We start from the raw sequence: 18,014 nt of genomic DNA, 5'->3' as shown, positions 1-18,014 counted from the left end.
AGTAAAGCGTAGCTGGGTGCGTATGATTTAGCAATGTTTTTCACGCAGCTCACACGTGTCCACCGCCCGTAAGGACGGACAGAGGCTGGACAAATAGATTTGTTTTCACTTGTTTTTCCACCAAAAGGCAGCACTGCGTATATTCAATGAACATGAGAAGTTTAATAACTGTGCTGTGTCCCTGCTAATGTGTCACAGAACGTGAGGGTAGCAGAGTTATTATAACTCTGGCAGAGCAGGTATTTTTTTTCCCAATTAAGGAAAGCAAATGGCGAAGCCAGCAGTAAAGCGTAGCTGGGTGCGTATGATTTAGCAATGTTTTTCACGCAGCTCACACGTGTCCACCGCCCGTAAGGACGGACAGAGGCTGGACAAATAGATTTGTTTTCACTTGTTTTTCCACCAAAAGGCAGCACTGCGTATATTCAATGAACATGAGAAGTTTAATAACTGTGCTGTGTCCCTGCTAATGTGTCACAGAACGTGAGGGTAGCAGAGTTATTATAACTCTGGCAGAGCAGGTATTTTTTTTCCCAATTAAGGAAAGCAAATGGCGAAGCCAGCAGTAAAGCGTAGCTGGGTGCGTATGATTTAGCAATGTTTTTCACGCAGCTCACACGTGTCCACCGCCCGTAAGGACGGACAGAGGCTGGACAAATAGATTTGTTTTCACTTGTTTTTCCACCAAAAGGCAGCACTGCGTATATTCAATGAACATGAGAAGTTTAATAACTGTGCTGTGTCCCTGCTAATGTGTCACAGAACGTGAGGGTAGCAGAGTTATTATAACTCTGGCAGAGCAGGTATTTTTTTTCCCAATTAAGGAAAGCAAATGGCGAAGCCAGCAGTAAAGCGTAGCTGGGTGCGTATGATTTAGCAATGTTTTCCACGCAGCTCACACGTGTCCACCGCCCGTAAGGACGGACAGAGGCTGGACAAATAGATTTGTTTTCACTTGTTTTTCCACCAAAAGGCAGCACTGCGTATATTCAATGAACATGAGAAGTTTAATAACTGTGCTGTGTCCCTGCTAATGTGTCACAGAACGTGAGGGTAGCAGAGTTATTATAACTCTGGCAGAGCAGGTATTTTTTTTCCCAATTAAGGAAAGCAAATGGCGAAGCCAGCAGTAAAGCGTAGCTGGGTGCGTATGATTTAGCAATGTTTTTCACGCAGCTCACACGTGTCCACCGCCCGTAAGGACGGACAGAGGCTGGACAAATAGATTTGTTTTCACTTGTTTTTCCACCAAAAGGCAGCACTGCGTATATTCAATGAACATGAGAAGTTTAATAACTGTGCTGTGTCCCTGCTAATGTGTCACAGAACGTGAGGGTAGCAGAGTTATTATAACTCTGGCAGAGCAGGTATTTTTTTTCCCAATTAAGGAAAGCAAATGGCGAAGCCAGCAGTAAAGCGTAGCTGGGTGCGTATGATTTAGCAATGTTTTTCACGCAGCTCACACGTGTCCACCGCCCGTAAGGACGGACAGAGGCTGGACAAATAGATTTGTTTTCACTTGTTTTTCCACCAAAAGGCAGCACTGCGTATATTCAATGAACATGAGAAGTTTAATAACTGTGCTGTGTCCCTGCTAATGTGTCACAGAACGTGAGGGTAGCAGAGTTATTATAACTCTGGCAGAGCAGGTATTTTTTTTCCCAATTAAGGAAAGCAAATGGCGAAGCCAGCAGTAAAGCGTAGCTGGGTGCGTATGATTTAGCAATGTTTTTCACGCAGCTCACACGTGTCCACCGCCCGTAAGGACGGACAGAGGCTGGACAAATAGATTTGTTTTCACTTGTTTTTCCACCAAAAGGCAGCACTGCGTATATTCAATGAACATGAGAAGTTTAATAACTGTGCTGTGTCCCTGCTAATGTGTCACAGAACGTGAGGGTAGCAGAGTTATTATAACTCTGGCAGAGCAGGTATTTTTTTTCCCAATTAAGGAAAGCAAATGGCGAAGCCAGCAGTAAAGCGTAGCTGGGTGCGTATGATTTAGCAATGTTTTTCACGCAGCTCACACGTGTCCACCGCCCGTAAGGACGGACAGAGGCTGGACAAATAGATTTGTTTTCACTTGTTTTTCCACCAAAAGGCAGCACTGCGTATATTCAATGAACATGAGAAGTTTAATAACTGTGCTGTGTCCCTGCTAATGTGTCACAGAACGTGAGGGTAGCAGAGTTATTATAACTCTGGCAGAGCAGGTATTTTTTTTCCCAATTAAGGAAAGCAAATGGCGAAGCCAGCAGTAAAGCGTAGCTGGGTGCGTATGATTTAGCAATGTTTTTCACGCAGCTCACACGTGTCCACCGCCCGTAAGGACGGACAGAGGCTGGACAAATAGATTTGTTTTCACTTGTTTTTCCACCAAAAGGCAGCACTGCGTATATTCTATGAATAATAACTGTGTTGTGGCCCTGCCTATACAATTCTTTCTCTGTAGTATCAATGGAGGGTGGAATGCTCTGCAGAGGCGATTTTGAGAAGCCCAAAAAAAATGCAGCACAGCTAACAGCAGCCTGGACAGTACTGCACACGGATAAATATGGCCCTAGAAAGGACCGTTGAGGTTCTTGAAGGCTACACTCACTCCTAACACTCTCCCTGCCTATGCAGCACTTCTGTCCCTAATGCCAGGTGCAACGCTCTGCAGAGCCGATTTTGAGAAAAAAAAATGCCACTGCTAACAGCAGCCAACACACAGCTATCAGTGGCCCTAATAAGGACCTTTGGGGGGTCTTGAAGCCTACACTAACTACCAATTCTTTCCCTACAGCAGCTCCGGTATAAACAGCACTGTCCCTCATCTAACTCACCAGGCATCTGAGGCGAGCCGCGGGAGGGGCCGACTTTTATATTAGGCGAACACCTGATCTCGCCAGCCACTCACAGCAGGGGGGTGGTATAGGGCTTAAACGTTGCAGGGGGAAGTTGTAATGCCTTCCCTGTCTTTCAATTGGCCAGAAAAGCGCGCTAACGTCTCAGGGAAGGAAGTGAAAGTAACCAGAACACCGCATGGTGTTCGTTACGAATAACGAACATCCCGAACACCCTAATATTCGCACGAATATCAAGCTCGGACGAACGCGTTCGCTCATCTCTAATAGTATCATAATGGGAAAAAAGAACTGTCCTATAATAATGAGTAACCCTATACACTGTATCCCCTCAAAAACCTGTATCACTTACAAAAGCTCTGGAAAGATGTTAAATATCTGAACTCATGCACATATAATACACACATGTACAAAATATTACCAATATGAAAGCACAAATAACTTGTATCTTAGGCATATATCACTTACAATAGCTCTAAAAAAGTTTGTTATTAAGTGAAAAAAATTGATTATGAACATGGGTATGATTCCTTTTTGGTTAATTTGCTAGAGTTCATTTTACACCACAATTATTTTTTCTTTGATTGGGTGTTTTACAGACAGGCTTCCAGTACCGCCATGGGTGCACATTGTACCCCTTCTTACGCAATCTCTTTTTGGGATGTTGGGAATGGGCACACATGTATTCAGTGGAGGCTTTTGAGCAATTTGTTGTCAAATGGTTCCGTTATATTGGCAACATACTTTTTTTTGGTCAGGCCCTGTGGCAGAATGTAAACAATTTATGTCAGAATTGAATTGCAATCCCAGGAATATTGTTTTAACATCTACTTTCTTTTACCATAGTGGATTTTCTAGACCTGACCATTCATTTATATGATGGTTGTCTATCTACGTCTTTGTATTGAAAGAGTACAGCTATCAACAACTTGCTGCATTACACCAATTTTTTACCCAGCACATCTTGGTAAGGGAATTCCAATTAGACAATTTCTTTGCTTGGGGTCTGATTTTCAGACTCAGGCTCATTTATTGAGATTTGGTGATTGAGGTTACCTACAGAGGACTATCATCAAAGCTTATCATTGAGCCAATACTTCACATGCAGAAATCCTTAAACCTAGGTTGCACACTCAAAGCAATGACTTGAGACTTATAACAACTTATAATAATAGTTGATGTAGCCTATATAGAACAGGAACTGGGGTATTCTTTTGACTGAGATCAAACTTGCCCCTCATATTTCTAACATATTTAAACTAACAGCAAGATGGGCCAAAATTGTAAAGGATATTGGCACTTCTGGCCATTTTACAGTGCAGGCTTTGGTAGGGGTATTGGTTTGAGTGTTTCTTATATTTGTGGTGACTGTTTTTGTTAACCATACTGATGGGAACTAATATACCATTCAGCACTATATCAACTGTTATAAACGGAATGTGGTTTATGCCTTAGTATGTATCTTTTCAAAGGGGTCAGAAACGCTCTTTTCTCCTTAGGGAGAGCAACTATATACTATAAACTAAGTGAGGAGACTCAAATGGCCACGCACGCTCCTCTGGGTAATATGCAAATAAGGGAGATGGAATAAATCCTCCACAGTGCCACCTATACACCTAACTGTACACTGATGATGGGCAATAACCCGGAAACAGCTGTATGTACATGGAGTCTGGCTTTGCTTTTGATTCCCAGTCATTGTAAGAAGACTTGTATAAAAAGTCCCACTTTGACTCGAAGGAATGCTGCCTTTCAATAGGTGGCACTGTGGAGGATTTATTCCATCTCCCTTCTTTTCAAAGGCTAATGTTGGACAAACTACTCAAGAACTACACAGAAGGATGCAACATCACCTTTCTACAATTTCTTTTGCAAGTCCAGATTTGGCTCAGAATCAAAATTTGACTTTGGTGGCCTCCCACTTTCTGTAGATTCGACAGCTGTATTGCTGGCCTGCAAGTTGCTGACTTGGATTTTATGTCGAGCAACATACTGGGGGCAATATGGTTCCTGATACGCTCCATAGAGAATCCAGATGAATTTTTTTGTTGGGTAGTTTCACATCACAGGGTCTTTCATATAATATATTCTGATTTCCCCAACCTTTTCTATGCAATCCTGTACTGGCCACATTGTCTTGGACATGCTTGATCCTGTTTTCTCTTAGGCCAGGTTCACATCTATGCTGGAACCTTCCGTCGCAGGTTCAGCACAAAATACCGGATAAAATAGCGCTACATGCAGTACTTTTTCTTCCGGTAAAATGCCGGGCAGCTGAGTGAAAACTGAATGGACCCCATTAAAGTCAATGGAGTCTGCTCAGTTCTGTGATAAGATGGACCAGTTTGACCAGAGGATTCGCCTTTCCTACTTTGTTCAGAAAACAGAACCTGCGCTACAGATTTGAAAGCAGCCTTAGTATTTTTTTTTGGTTTGTATGTGTGAGAATTCCCAGAAACTGCTTTGTATGATCTAGTGTAAGTGATAACAATGCTGAAAAGTTTCCTTGATGTTGGATGTCCTTACTTTATTTGTGATCCTTATTTTACCATCATGATCCATTAACTTCTTCCGGAGTCTGTTTAAACAAAATACTCATTCTTGTGTTTGTTGTAATATATTTTGACGCCTGCTTCTACTTTTTTGCATCGGCATTTTTGGTGCATGTGTTTTCATTGTATCATTTTATGTAACTTCTAACTTGGATTGGGACTTTCTTTTCTTCTGCAAGCTAAGGGCTTATTCATATGGACGTATATCAGCCGGGTTTTCACACCCAGCTAATATACACTGCCCCTCTGATGCATTGGTTTACAATGCATCAGTGCACAGGGGCGTATTTCCGTGGTGTAAGAGCGCCAGGTCGGGCGCTTTTACTTCAGCCGCGGCAGCTGCATTGACTCATGGGAGCCAATGACAGCTGCAGGAGAAGAGAGGTAGGGGGGAGCTTAGCAGCGTGACTAACATATGAGTTATTTATGCTTTCATATTGATGATAATTTGTACATGTGTGTATAATATGTGCATGAGTCCAGTTATTTAACGTATTTCCAGAACTTCTGTGATGTTTGTTTTTCGGGGGAAACAGTGTATGGGGTCACTCTTTATTCTAGGAGTGTTCTTTTTTCCCCCTTATGATACTAGCTTATGATTTTTAAATGTTTTTAATTGGTCTGTGGTTGTTTATATGTGCTAGAGATCAAATGTGTCACTATTTTTGAATTCCTTTTCTCTTATATAGTTTGATGCACCTTCTTGTTCTCACATACATAAACTTTGTACATAAAATCTGCATACCCTTGTACATGTTGATATTGCTGCAAACTTTCTGTGGAATTACTCTAGATTTGCAAAGGGTGAAATCCACAGCAATGCCACAGAAAATCTGTGGAAAAATCAGCATATAAAATATGGGGCTTTTGGTGCAGATTTGGCTGTGACAGATTTTTGCTCTATATGGGAATGCACCACAAGGAGACCAAAAGTCCTTCTGCCAAAAAAGAAACTGGGCGCTCAGTGCTTTAAATTGAGCCTTTGTAAGTGAACTAGTATCTCTGCCAAAGCAGAATGTATAATCTGAGTGTAGTAGTTACACAAAGCAGAAGTGTACTGTGTGAATGTAAAGTTCTATTTGTTATTTTTATATATTTTGTTTAACCAAATGTTCTAATATGCAGATAAAAAACAGCGTGTTAGTTCAGACATGGCATAAAACACCATTTACTGTATCAATAGATGGTATTATCTTCACATTGTAATATATAATTCACCACTAGATGGCACACTAACCCAATTTAATGAGTAAGTGCAGCATTATTGAATACATCAACCAAGAAATAAATATATTAATAGAGCAATGAAAGCTGAGCTTCAGGCCGTTTGCGTTGGCTAAACAAGGAAACATTGTGTGAAAACCTGAATGAATATATACATATGTAATGTATAGCCAGACAGAAAATGAAGATGTTGCTCTAGAGCCTGTCATATCCCTTCAACTGATCTGAGAACGCAAGCTTGACTAGTGAAAGAAGACAAATCTTATAATGATGTTACAAGAATAACATTAGTAGGTGCTGCTCACAACATTCATTTATAATAATTGTAGAAGTTCAATGGAGATCTTGCATTTTATACGGGACGCCATGTGTGACCTTTGCAATTTATTAGTGTTTCGGATTTTATAGAATCAGTTGAAAATTTTATTTTACAGCTTCCTCCCCTTATGATATTAATTTATTGAAAAGATCAATAGTTTCTTGCATTGATACAGTCCTATAGTTTATGACAGCATCCACACATCCCATAGGGAAGTAGAAATGCTGTGTTTGAGATGTGATTATATAATGTTGCTGACTAGAGAACAGCCTAAGCATCAATGGCAACAATGTATCACTTAACAAAAAGTGCTAAAAGTACTTGCTAATCTTAAACTTTGTAGCTCCTGAATGTTAACATTAGAAGACACTATTTAATGAGAAAAGGCTGCAAAAAAAAAAAAACAGAATTGTTTTGAAAAATTTTCACTGAGGGTCTATAGGTCCATGTACACGGGGCAGTGCAGGAGATTTCTCTCCTCTCACTCCCCCGACCCTCTCCATTGAGATAACACAGCGGCTGTTTACTACTGAACAGCCGCTGTTTAAACTAAGTAATGAGGTCATCGCTGATCTTTTATGCTGCATAAATGATGAGAGATCAGCTCATCGCTCATCATTCAGTTTAAACAGCGGCCGTTCAATAGTGAACGGCCGCTGTGTTATCTCAATGGAGAGGGTGGGGGAGCAAGAGGAGAGAAATCTCCTATTTGACACAACAATATAAAAGCCAATTGATGATGCACAGTCCACACAGTTGACAATAATTTGCTCTGTGGGCATTTGCTTAATTCTACAAATACGTTTTACTGCATAGAAGTGATTGTCAGGGATGTAACAGTTGAATATACATATATTTATTAAGTTTAGCTATATACAGCAATTAGGCCACTTAATGAAAGATATTTACCTTACCCAACTAAAGGGATGGCTATTTTGGACTTAATATTACCCAACAGACCTGACAGAATAATAGGGGTGAAGGTTGGGGGGTGGGGCACCTGGGAAATAGTGATCATAATATAATACATTTCCACTTGTCTTTCAGAAGGGAGTTTTATCAGGGAGCTACAAAAATACTGAACTTTAGGAATGCCAAGTTCGATCAGCGCAGAGATGCCCTTAACCTAATTGCCCACGATAATATCCTCAAAAATAAGAGTACAGCCAATAAATGGGAAATGTTTAAAAACATCTTAAATACTTACTGTGAAAGATTCATATCTGTAAGGAAAAATAAATTCTGTAAAAAGCAGATAAAAACAACAAAGGTAGAAACAAAGACTTATTGCCAAAGAGACTAAAACTAACCCTAGACTGTTCTCTCCAGCGTATTCACAGAGGAAAATAGAATGTCAGATGAGATGCAGAGTGATAAAGTAAACTCTCCACTAAATGTTACCTGTCTAATCTAGAAGGAAATGCAGACCCATCTTAAAAAGATTAAAATAGACAAATCGCTGGGTCCTGATGGCATATGCCCACGGGTTCCAAGGCAATTAAATAATGTGATAGGCCGTTGTTTCTTATATTTAAGGACTCTGTAGTGACAGGGTCTGTTCCACTGGATTTGTGCCAAGCCAATGTGGTGCCGATTATTCAAAAAGGGGTCAAAAAGTGAACCTGGAAACTACGGGGCGATAAAGGTGCATATAGACACAAAGATGATCACTCAAAAGATTGCATTATATTTAAAAGCACCTTTTTCATTTTTCTACACAGGTTGCAAGTGAAAGAGTAACTCAACTTCCGCTGAGCACCAGATTAAACTGATGGCATTGCTGTTTCCTTTTATCTTCTTGAGACGTCATATAAAATTGTGGCACTTAGAAACTGACCTATTTTCCTATTTTCCACCTTGATCAGATGCCATCACGAGACTCTGGAGAATGCATTGCTGTATGTGTATGAAGCAGCAGTCTTTGCTAATCTGATCATCATTTTATGTATGTGTACACTGCATGGAGTGACAGCACTCAGCATTGACTGATACAGTTTCAGAGAGGACAAAGTTAATTTTAAATAGCATTTCTCTAGCATAAATGATGCAAAGGACAGAAACCCTAGAGGCAGTTAGCTTAATATTTATCAATTTAAGATGCATTACAGGCACAGGCATAAGTATTTTCCATAATGTAATACTCTTTTTTAATCAAGCTAAAAGCACATTTACTTGAGGACTATAGATTTGTCTTTGAAAATGATATGGTTTAGAAAACATAATTATTCTGGGTGAAATTATAACTGTGTTTATTTGTACCATGTAACGACCCGATGAAACGTAGTACGGATTCATGATCATCCATTCTGAGAAAAATGGGCCTTAGGGAAGCACTTGAGCTGATTTCACTATATGTATTGTTTCAACATGATAGATTCTCTATTTATCAGGAATGGCACTATAATGGGTACAGAGAATATGGTCTCACCCGAGCCCTAGAGTCACAGAAGACCCGTAAGGTCTCTCTTCCTCATTTAAGGAGACCAGTAGTATAAATAAAGCCTTATAGTAGGGAGCCCTATTACAGACTTTGCATTAGAGCCCAGAAGCTTTAAGTTATGCCTATCCCATTTATATGCACTAAATGGCTACTTTATTAGAGACACCTGTTCATTAGAGATGAGCGAATGTACTCGTCTGAGCTTGATGCTCGTTTGAGTATTAGCGTGTTCGAGATGCTCGTTACTAGAGGCGAGCACCACGCGATGTTCGAGTTACTTTCACTTTCATCTCTGAGACGTTAGCGCGCTTTTCTGGCCAATAGAAAGACAGGGAAGGCATTACAACTTCCTCCTGTGATGTTCCAGCCCTATACCACCCCCCTGCAGTGAGTGGCTGGCGAGATCAGGTGTCACCCGAGTATATAAATCGGCCCCTCCCACGGCTCGCCACAGATGCATTCTGACATAGCTCAGGAAAAGTGCTGCTGATGCTGGAGCTGCTATAGGGAGAGTGTTAGGAGTGATTTTAGGCTTCAAGAACCCCAACGGTCCTTCTTAGGGCCACATCTGACCGTGTGCAGTACTGTTGAGGCTGCTTTTTGCAGTGTTCCCCTTTTTTTTTTTTTTTTGTATATCGGCCGTGCAGAGCATTGCGTCCTCAGTTTGCAGTAATTTTACATAGTATAGGGCCAGTAGTGCTGAGGCAGGGACAGTGAAAAACGTGAAAGACATATACTGTCTATATAGGCAGTGGGCTTTTCCAAAAAAATGTGGGACAAAAAAATATATTTGGGCTGCCTGTGACCGTCCTGACTGTACTGCGTCTCTGCTGGGGGTAGTAGTACTAATTAATACGCAGCCAGCTAAGTGTTACAGCAGGCTTGCGCAAAATTCTTTCCTGGCTCTGCGTTGCCAGTTACATCATTGCTGTCATCCTGTCCAGAGGGAAACAGTCTGCAGTAATTTTACATAGTATAGGGCCAGTAGTGCTGAGGCAGGGACAGTGAAAAACGTGAAAGACATATACTGTCTATATAGGCAGTGGGCTTTTCCAAAAAAATTTTGGACAAAAAAATATATTTGGGCTGCCTGTGACCGTCCTGACTGTACTGCGTCTCTGCTGGGGGTAGTAGTCCTAATTAATACGCAGCCAGCTAAGTGTTACAGCGGGCTTGCGCAAAATTCTTTCCTGGCTCTGCTGTGCGTTCCGTAAGCGAAGTCAGCCTCCAACCACAGGCCAATAAGCGGCACATTTAATTACAGCGTTCTGTTTCTGCACTACTGGTAATACACCATGCTGAGGGGTAGGGGTAGGCCTAGAGGACGTGGACGCGGGCGAGGACGCGGAGGCCCAAGTCAGGGTGTGGGCACAGGCCGAGCTCCTGATCCAGGTGTATCGCAGCCGACTGCTGCGGGATTAGGAGAAAGGCACGTTTCTGGCGTCCCCACATTCATCTCACAATTAATGAGTCCACGCAGTAGACCTTTATTAGAAAATGAGCAGCGTGAGCAGGTCCTGTCGTGGATGGCAAAAAGTGCATCCAGCAATCTATCGACCACTCAGAGTTCTGTGCCGTCCACTGCTGCAACTCTGAATCCTCTGGCTGCTGCTCCTCCTTCCTCCCAGCCTCCTCACTCCATTACAATGACACATTCTGAGGAGCAGGCAGACTCCCAGGAACTGTTCCCGGGCCCCTGCCCAGAATGGGCAGCAATGGTTCCTCTCCCACCGGAGGAGTTTGTCGTGACCGATGCCCAACCTTTGGAAAGTTCCCGGGGTCCGGGAGAGGAGGCTGGGGACTTCCGGCAACTGTCTCAAGAGCTTTCAGTGGGTGAGGAGGACGATGATGATGAGACACAGTTGTCTATCACTCAGGTAGTAGTAATTGGAGTAAGTCCGAGGTAGGAGCGCACAGAGGATTCGGAGGAAGAGCAGCAGGACGATGAGGTGACTGACCCCACCTGGTTTGCTACGCCTACTGAGGACAGGTCTTCAGAGGGGGAGGCAAGTGCAGCAGCAGGGCAGGTTGGAAGAGGCAGTGCGGTGGCCAGGGGTAGAGACAGGGCCAGACCGAATAATCCACCAACTGTTTCCCAAAGCGCCCCCTCGCGCCATGCCACCCTGCAGAGGCCGAGGTGCTCAAAGGTCTGGCAGTTTTTCACTGAGAGTGCAGACGACCGACGAACAGTGGTGTGCAACCTTTGTCGCGCCAAGATCAGCCGGGGAGCCACCACCACCAGCCTCACCACCACCAGCATGCGCAGACATATGATGGCCAAGCACCCCACAAGGTGGGACGAAGGCCGTTCACTGCCTCCGGTTTGCACCGCTGCCTCTCCCCCTGTGCCCCAACCTGCCACTGAGATCCAACCCCCCTCTCAGGACACAGGCACTACCGTCTCCTGGCCTGCACCCACACCCTCACCTCCGCTGTCCTCGGCCCATCCACCAATGTCTCTCAGCGCACCGTCCAGCTGTCGCTAGCGCAAGTGTTGGAGAGCAAGCGCAAGTACGCCGCCACGCACCCGCACGCTCAAGCGTTAAACGTGCACATAGCCAAATTTATCAGCCTGGAGATGCTGCCGTATAGGGTTGTGGAAACGGAGGCTTTCAAAGGTATGATGGCGGCGGCGGCCCCGCGCTACTCAGTTCCCAGTCGCCACTACTTTTCCCGATGTGCCGTCCCAGCCCTGCACGACCACGTCTCCCGCAACATTGTACGGGCCCTCACCAACGCGGTTACTGCCAAGGTCCACTTAACAACGGACACGTGGACAAGCACAGGCGGGCAGGGCCACTATATCTCCCTGACGGCACATTGGGTGAATTTAGTGGAGGCTGGGACAGAGTCAGAGCTTGGGACTGCTCACGTCCTACCCACCCCCAGAATTGCGGGTCCCAGCTCGGTGGTGGTATCTGCGGCGGAACCTCTGTCTCGCAATCAAGATGTGTCAGCAGCAGCACGTCGCCAGCAGTCGGTGTCGCGCGGCGTGGCAGCACAGCGGTGGGCAAGCGTCAGCAGGCCGTGCTGAAACTACTCAGCTTAGGAGAGAAGTGGCACATGGCCCACGAACTGCTGCAGGGTCTGACAGAGCAGACCGACCGCTGGCTTGCGCCGCTGAGCCTCCAACCGGGCATGGTCGTGTGTGACAACGGCCGTAAGCTGGTGGCGGCTCTGCAGCTCGGCAGCCTCACGCACGTGCCATGCCTGGCCCACGTCTTTAATTTGGTGGTTCAGCGCTTTCTGAAAAGCTACCCATGCTCGGAAAGGTGCGCCGGCTCTGTGCACATTTCCGCAAGTCCCACACGGACGCTGCCACCCTGCGCACCCTGCAACATCGGTTTAATCTGCCAGTGCACCGACTGCTGTGCGACGTGCCCACACAGTAGAACTCTACGCTCCACATGTTGGCCAGGCTCTATGAGCAGCGTAGAGCTATAGTGGAATACCAACTCCAACATGGGCGGCGCAGTGGGAGTCAGCCTCCTCAATTCTTTACAGAAGAGTGGGCCTGGTTGGCAGACATCTGCCAGGTCCTTGGAAACTTTGAGGAGTCTACCCAGATGGTGAGCGGCGATGCTGCAATCATTAGCGTCACCATTCCTCTGCTATGCCTCTTGAGAAGTTCCCTGTAAAGCATAGGGGCAGACACTTTGCTCTCGGAAACGGAGGCGGGGGAAGACAGTATGTCGCTGGATAGTCAGAGCACCCTCCTGTCTATATCTCAGTGCGTTGAGGAGGAGGAGGAGGAAGTGGAGGAGCATGAGGAGGAGGGGGAAGAGACAGCTTGGTCCACTGCTGAGGGTACCCATGCTGCTTGCCTGTCATCCTTTCAGCGTGTATGGCCTGAGGAGGAGGAGGAGGAGGATCCTGAAAGTGATCTTCCTAGTGAGGACAGCCATGTGTTGCGAACAGGTACCCTGGCACACATGGCTGACTTCATGTTAGGATGCCTTTCTCGTGACCCTCGCGTTACACGCATTCTGGCCACTACGGATTACTGGGTGTACACACTGCTCGACCCACGGTATAAGGAGAACCTTTCCACTCTCATACCCGAAGAGGAAAGGGGTTTGAGAGTGATGCTATACCACAGGACCCTGCCGGACAAGCTGATGGTAAAATTCCCATCCGACAGCGCTAGTGGCCGAAGGCGCAGTTCCGAGGGCCAGGTAGCAGGGGAGGCGGGGAGATCAGGCAGCATGTATAGCACAGGCAGGGCAACACTCTCTAAGGCCTTTGACAGCTTTCTGGCTCCCCAGCAAGACTGTGTCACCGCTCCCCAGTCAAGGCTGAGTCAGCGGGAGCACTGTAAAAGGATGGTGAGGAAGTACGTAGCCGATCGCACGACCGTCCTCGGTGACGCCTCTGCCCCCTACAACTACTGGGTGTCGAAGCTGGACACGTGGCCTGAACTCGTGCTGTATGCCCTGGAGGTGCTTGCTTGTCCTGCGGCTAGCGTCTTGTCAGAGAGGGTGTTTAGTGCGGCTGGGGGAATCATCACGGATAAGCGTACCCGCCTGTCAACCGACAGTGCCGACAGGCTTACACTCATAAAGATGAACAAAGCCTGGATTTCCCCAGACTTCTCTTCTCCAGCAGCGGACAGCAGCGATACCTAAACAATACGTAGGCTGCACCCACGGATGGAAGCATCGTTCTCTATCACCATCAGAAACGGGGACCTTTTAGCTTCATCAATCTGTGTATTATATTCATCCTCCTCCTCCTGCTCATCCTCCTGAAACCTCACGTAATCACGCCGAACGGGCAATTTTTCTTAGGCTCACAAGGCTCAGTCATATAATTTTTGTAAACAATTTTTATACGTTTCAATGCTCATTAAAGCATTGAAACTTGCACCTGAACCAATTTTTATTTTAACTGGGCTGCCTCCAGGCCTAGTTACAAATTAAGCCACATTAACCAAAGCGATTAATGGGTTTCACCTGCCCTCTTGGTTGGGCATGGGCAATTTTTCTGAGGTACATTAGTACTGTTGGTACACCAATTTTTTGGGGCCCTCGCCTACAGTGTAATCCAATTAATTTTTTGCCTACCTGCATTAAAGCTGACGTTACATCAGCTGTGCTGGGCACTGCAATTGGATATATTTATGTACCGCCGGTGGGTTCCAGGGAGCCACCCATGCTGTCGGTCCACACAGAGTTGTAACTGCATGTGTCCACTCCTAAAGAACCCTAGTCTGACTGGGGCATGCAGTGTGGGCCGAAGCCCACCTGCATTTAACATGACATTACCTCAGCTGTGATGGGCAATGCAATGGGATATATTTATGTACCTCCGATGGGTTCCAGGGAGCCACCCATGCTGTGCGTCCACAGGGAGTTATAACTGAATGTGTCTACTTCTAAAGAACCCCAGTCTGACTGGGGCATGCAGTGTGGGCCGAAGCCCACCTGCATTTAACAAGACATTACCTCAGCTGTGATGGGCAATGCAATGGGATATATTTATGTACCGCTGGTGGCTTCCTGGCACCCACCCATGCTGTCGGTCCACACGGAGTTGTAACTGCATGTGTCCACTTCTAAAGAACCCCAGTCTGACTGGGGCATGCAGTGTGGGCCGAAGCCCACCTGCATTTAACATGACATTACCTCAGCTGTGATGGGCAATGCAATGGGATATATTTATGTACCGCCGGTGGGTTCCAGGGAGCCACCCATGCTGTGGGTGCACACGGAATTCCCATTGCGGAGTTGTACCTGCCTGTGACTATAAAAATCCGTGGTCTGACTGGGGCATGCAGACACCTTGACAGAATGAATAGTGTGTGGCACATAGGTTCCCCATTGCTATGCCCACGTGTGCAGCTCCAGATGGCAGTGGCACAGGATTGGATTTCTCATTACTTCTGTACAGCATTGTGGGCTATCGCCACGCCCCTTTTAAAGAGGGTCCCTGCCTAGTTGTGCCAACTCTCTGCAGTGTGTGCCTGCGGTTCCTCCTCATGGCAGACGCACTTATAAATAGACATGAGGGTGGTGTGGCATGAGGGCAGCTGAAGGCTGCGCAGGGACAATTTGGTGTGCGCTGTGGACACTGGGTCGTGCAGGGGGGGGGGGGGGGTTGGGCAGCATGTAAGCCAGGAGAAGTGGCAGTGGAGTGTCATGCAGGCAGTGATTGTGCTTTGTTGGAGGTAGTGTGGTGCTTAGCTAAGGTATGCATTGCTAATGAGGGCTTTTCAGAAGTAAAAATTGTTGGGAGGGGGGGGCCCACTCTTGCTGCTATTGTGGCTTAATAGTGGGACCTGGGAACTTAAGATGCAGCCCAACATGTAGCCCCTCGCCTGCCCTATCCGTTGCTGTGTCGTTCCCATCACTTTCTTGAATTGCCCAGATTTTCACAAATGAAAACCTTAGCGAGCATCGGCGATATACAAAAATGCTCGGGTCGCCGATTGACTTCAATGGGGTTCGTTATTCGAAAAGGAACCCTCGAGCATCGCGAAAATTTCGTCCCGAGTAACGAGCACCCAAGCATTTTGGTGCTCGCTTATCTCTACTGTTCATACAATTGCAGCCTCCCTGTATGGAAAACACGTAGACACATGACCCTGGAGTACTGCATAAAATCAAGTGAGCAAGTTTTCTATTGATCAGTCTCAGTGTAAGAGCACATTAGAATGAGAAAATCAAGTGATGTGAATGACTCTGAACAAGGCATGGCTAGACTTGCTAGGACCAGCATTCCAAAAACTGGCAACTTTGTGGGCTTTTCTTATGCAACAGTGTGGAGTATCCTTAGTCTGGTGCGGGTGAGGAACAACATTCAACAAAAGGGATCCTGTGAATGTAACTCATCAACGAGCATTGCCTGATCAAATTAATCCAGATTTCTGTTACACCACATTGATGGGGAGGTCAGAATTTGGCACAAGCAGCAAAAATTGATTAAGGCCTCACGTCCGCTTGCACGCACGGACTTCACTGCTGAATCCCACAGTGAAAACCTGTGCGTGCGCGCGGCCATAGAGAGGGAAAATACATTTTCTAACCCTCTCTGGTCGCTGCGGGGCTCTCATCAATGCAGGCCGGATCTTCTTTCTTTCGGAAAAGCCGTGCACAACTTTTTCTTCAAATCTCCTGCTCTCCCGCGTATCCAAGGCACAGCACAAAAACAGCTGCGGCTGTGCCGCAGATATGGACAGCTTCCATAGGCTTCAATGGGAGCTGTCCGTTCAGGAGACCGCCAGAAAAATGGAAGAAATCCCATCCGCATGCTTTTAGCTGCCCTGGGGATTCAAATGCATCCCTATGGGCAGCAGGACGCACGGATCTCCAATTTTTGAGCCACGCATAGTGGATACAGGGTGCCAGACCATTCTGATATATGTAGTTCACAATGCAGACCAGCAACCTTTTAATGACGCCATGATAATTCGGCGGGTTGCCTTGCATTTCCATCAGTGAACCACATTGGTTCTGCCACCCTGGGCTCCCCCTGGAGTCTTAAAGCCACACTGCATGTGAATGATAGATAATAAATGCAAGGCATTGGTTGAGTGTTGGCCAAGATACATGAGCCCATGGACGTGGATGCGGGTGTCCAAGTGAGGGTGTGGGCACAGGCCAAGTTCCAGGGCGTGGTGAATCACAGCCGGCTGCTGCGGGATTAGGAGAGAGGCAAGTTTCTGGGCTCCCCAGCTTCATATCACAATTTACGGGTCCGCGTTGTAGACCTTTATTACAAACAGAGCAGTGCGAGCAGGTCCTGTCGTGGATGGCAGGAAACGCGTCCAGCAATGTATCGACCACCCAGTTGCAGTCCACTACTCCCGGCCTAGGGACTGCAACTCTGAATCCTCTGGCTGCTGCTCCTCGTTCCTCCCAGCCTCCACACTCCATGAAAATGACATATTCTGAGCAGGCAGACTCCTAGGAACTGTTCTCGGGTCCCTGCCATGAGTGGGAAAAAACGGTTCCTCTCTCACCTAAGGAGTTTGTCGTGACCGATGCCCAACCTTTGGAAAGTTCCCGGAGTCCGGGTGATAAGGCTGGGGACTTCCGGCAACTGTCTCAAGAGCTTTTTGTGGATGAGGATGATGAGACATAGTTGTCTGTCAGTGAGGTAGTAGTAAGGGCAGTAAGTCCGAGGGAGGAGCACACAGAGGATTCAGAGGAAGAGCAGCTGGACGATGAGTTGACTGACCCCACCTGGTTTGCTAAGCCTACTGAGGACAGGGCTTCAGAGGGGGAGCCAAGTGCAGCAGGACAAGTTGGAAGAGGCAGTGGAGTGGACAGAGGTAGAGGCAGGGCCAGAGCTAAGAATTCCCCAACTGTTTCCCAAAGCACCCCCTCACGGCAAGCCTCCGCGCAGAGGACTAGGTGTTCAAAGGTGTGGATGTTTTTTAGTGAGAGCGCGGACGACTGACGAACAGTGGTGTTCAACCTGTGTCGCACCTAGATCAGCAGGGGAGCCACCAGTACCAGCCTCACCCCCACCAGCATGCGCAGGCATTTGATGGCCAAGTACCCCACAAGGTGGGACGAAGGACATTCACCGCCTCCGGGTCACACCACTGCCTCCTCCCTTGTGCCACAACCTGCCACACAGATCCAATCCCCATCCCAAGACGCAGGCACGAGCGCCTCCCGGCCTGCACC

This window comes from Eleutherodactylus coqui, chromosome 2 (genome assembly GCF_035609145.1).
Source record: "Eleutherodactylus coqui strain aEleCoq1 chromosome 2, aEleCoq1.hap1, whole genome shotgun sequence".
NCBI lineage: Eukaryota > Metazoa > Chordata > Amphibia > Anura > Eleutherodactylidae > Eleutherodactylus > Eleutherodactylus coqui.
This window is presented reverse-complemented; position numbering follows the sequence as displayed.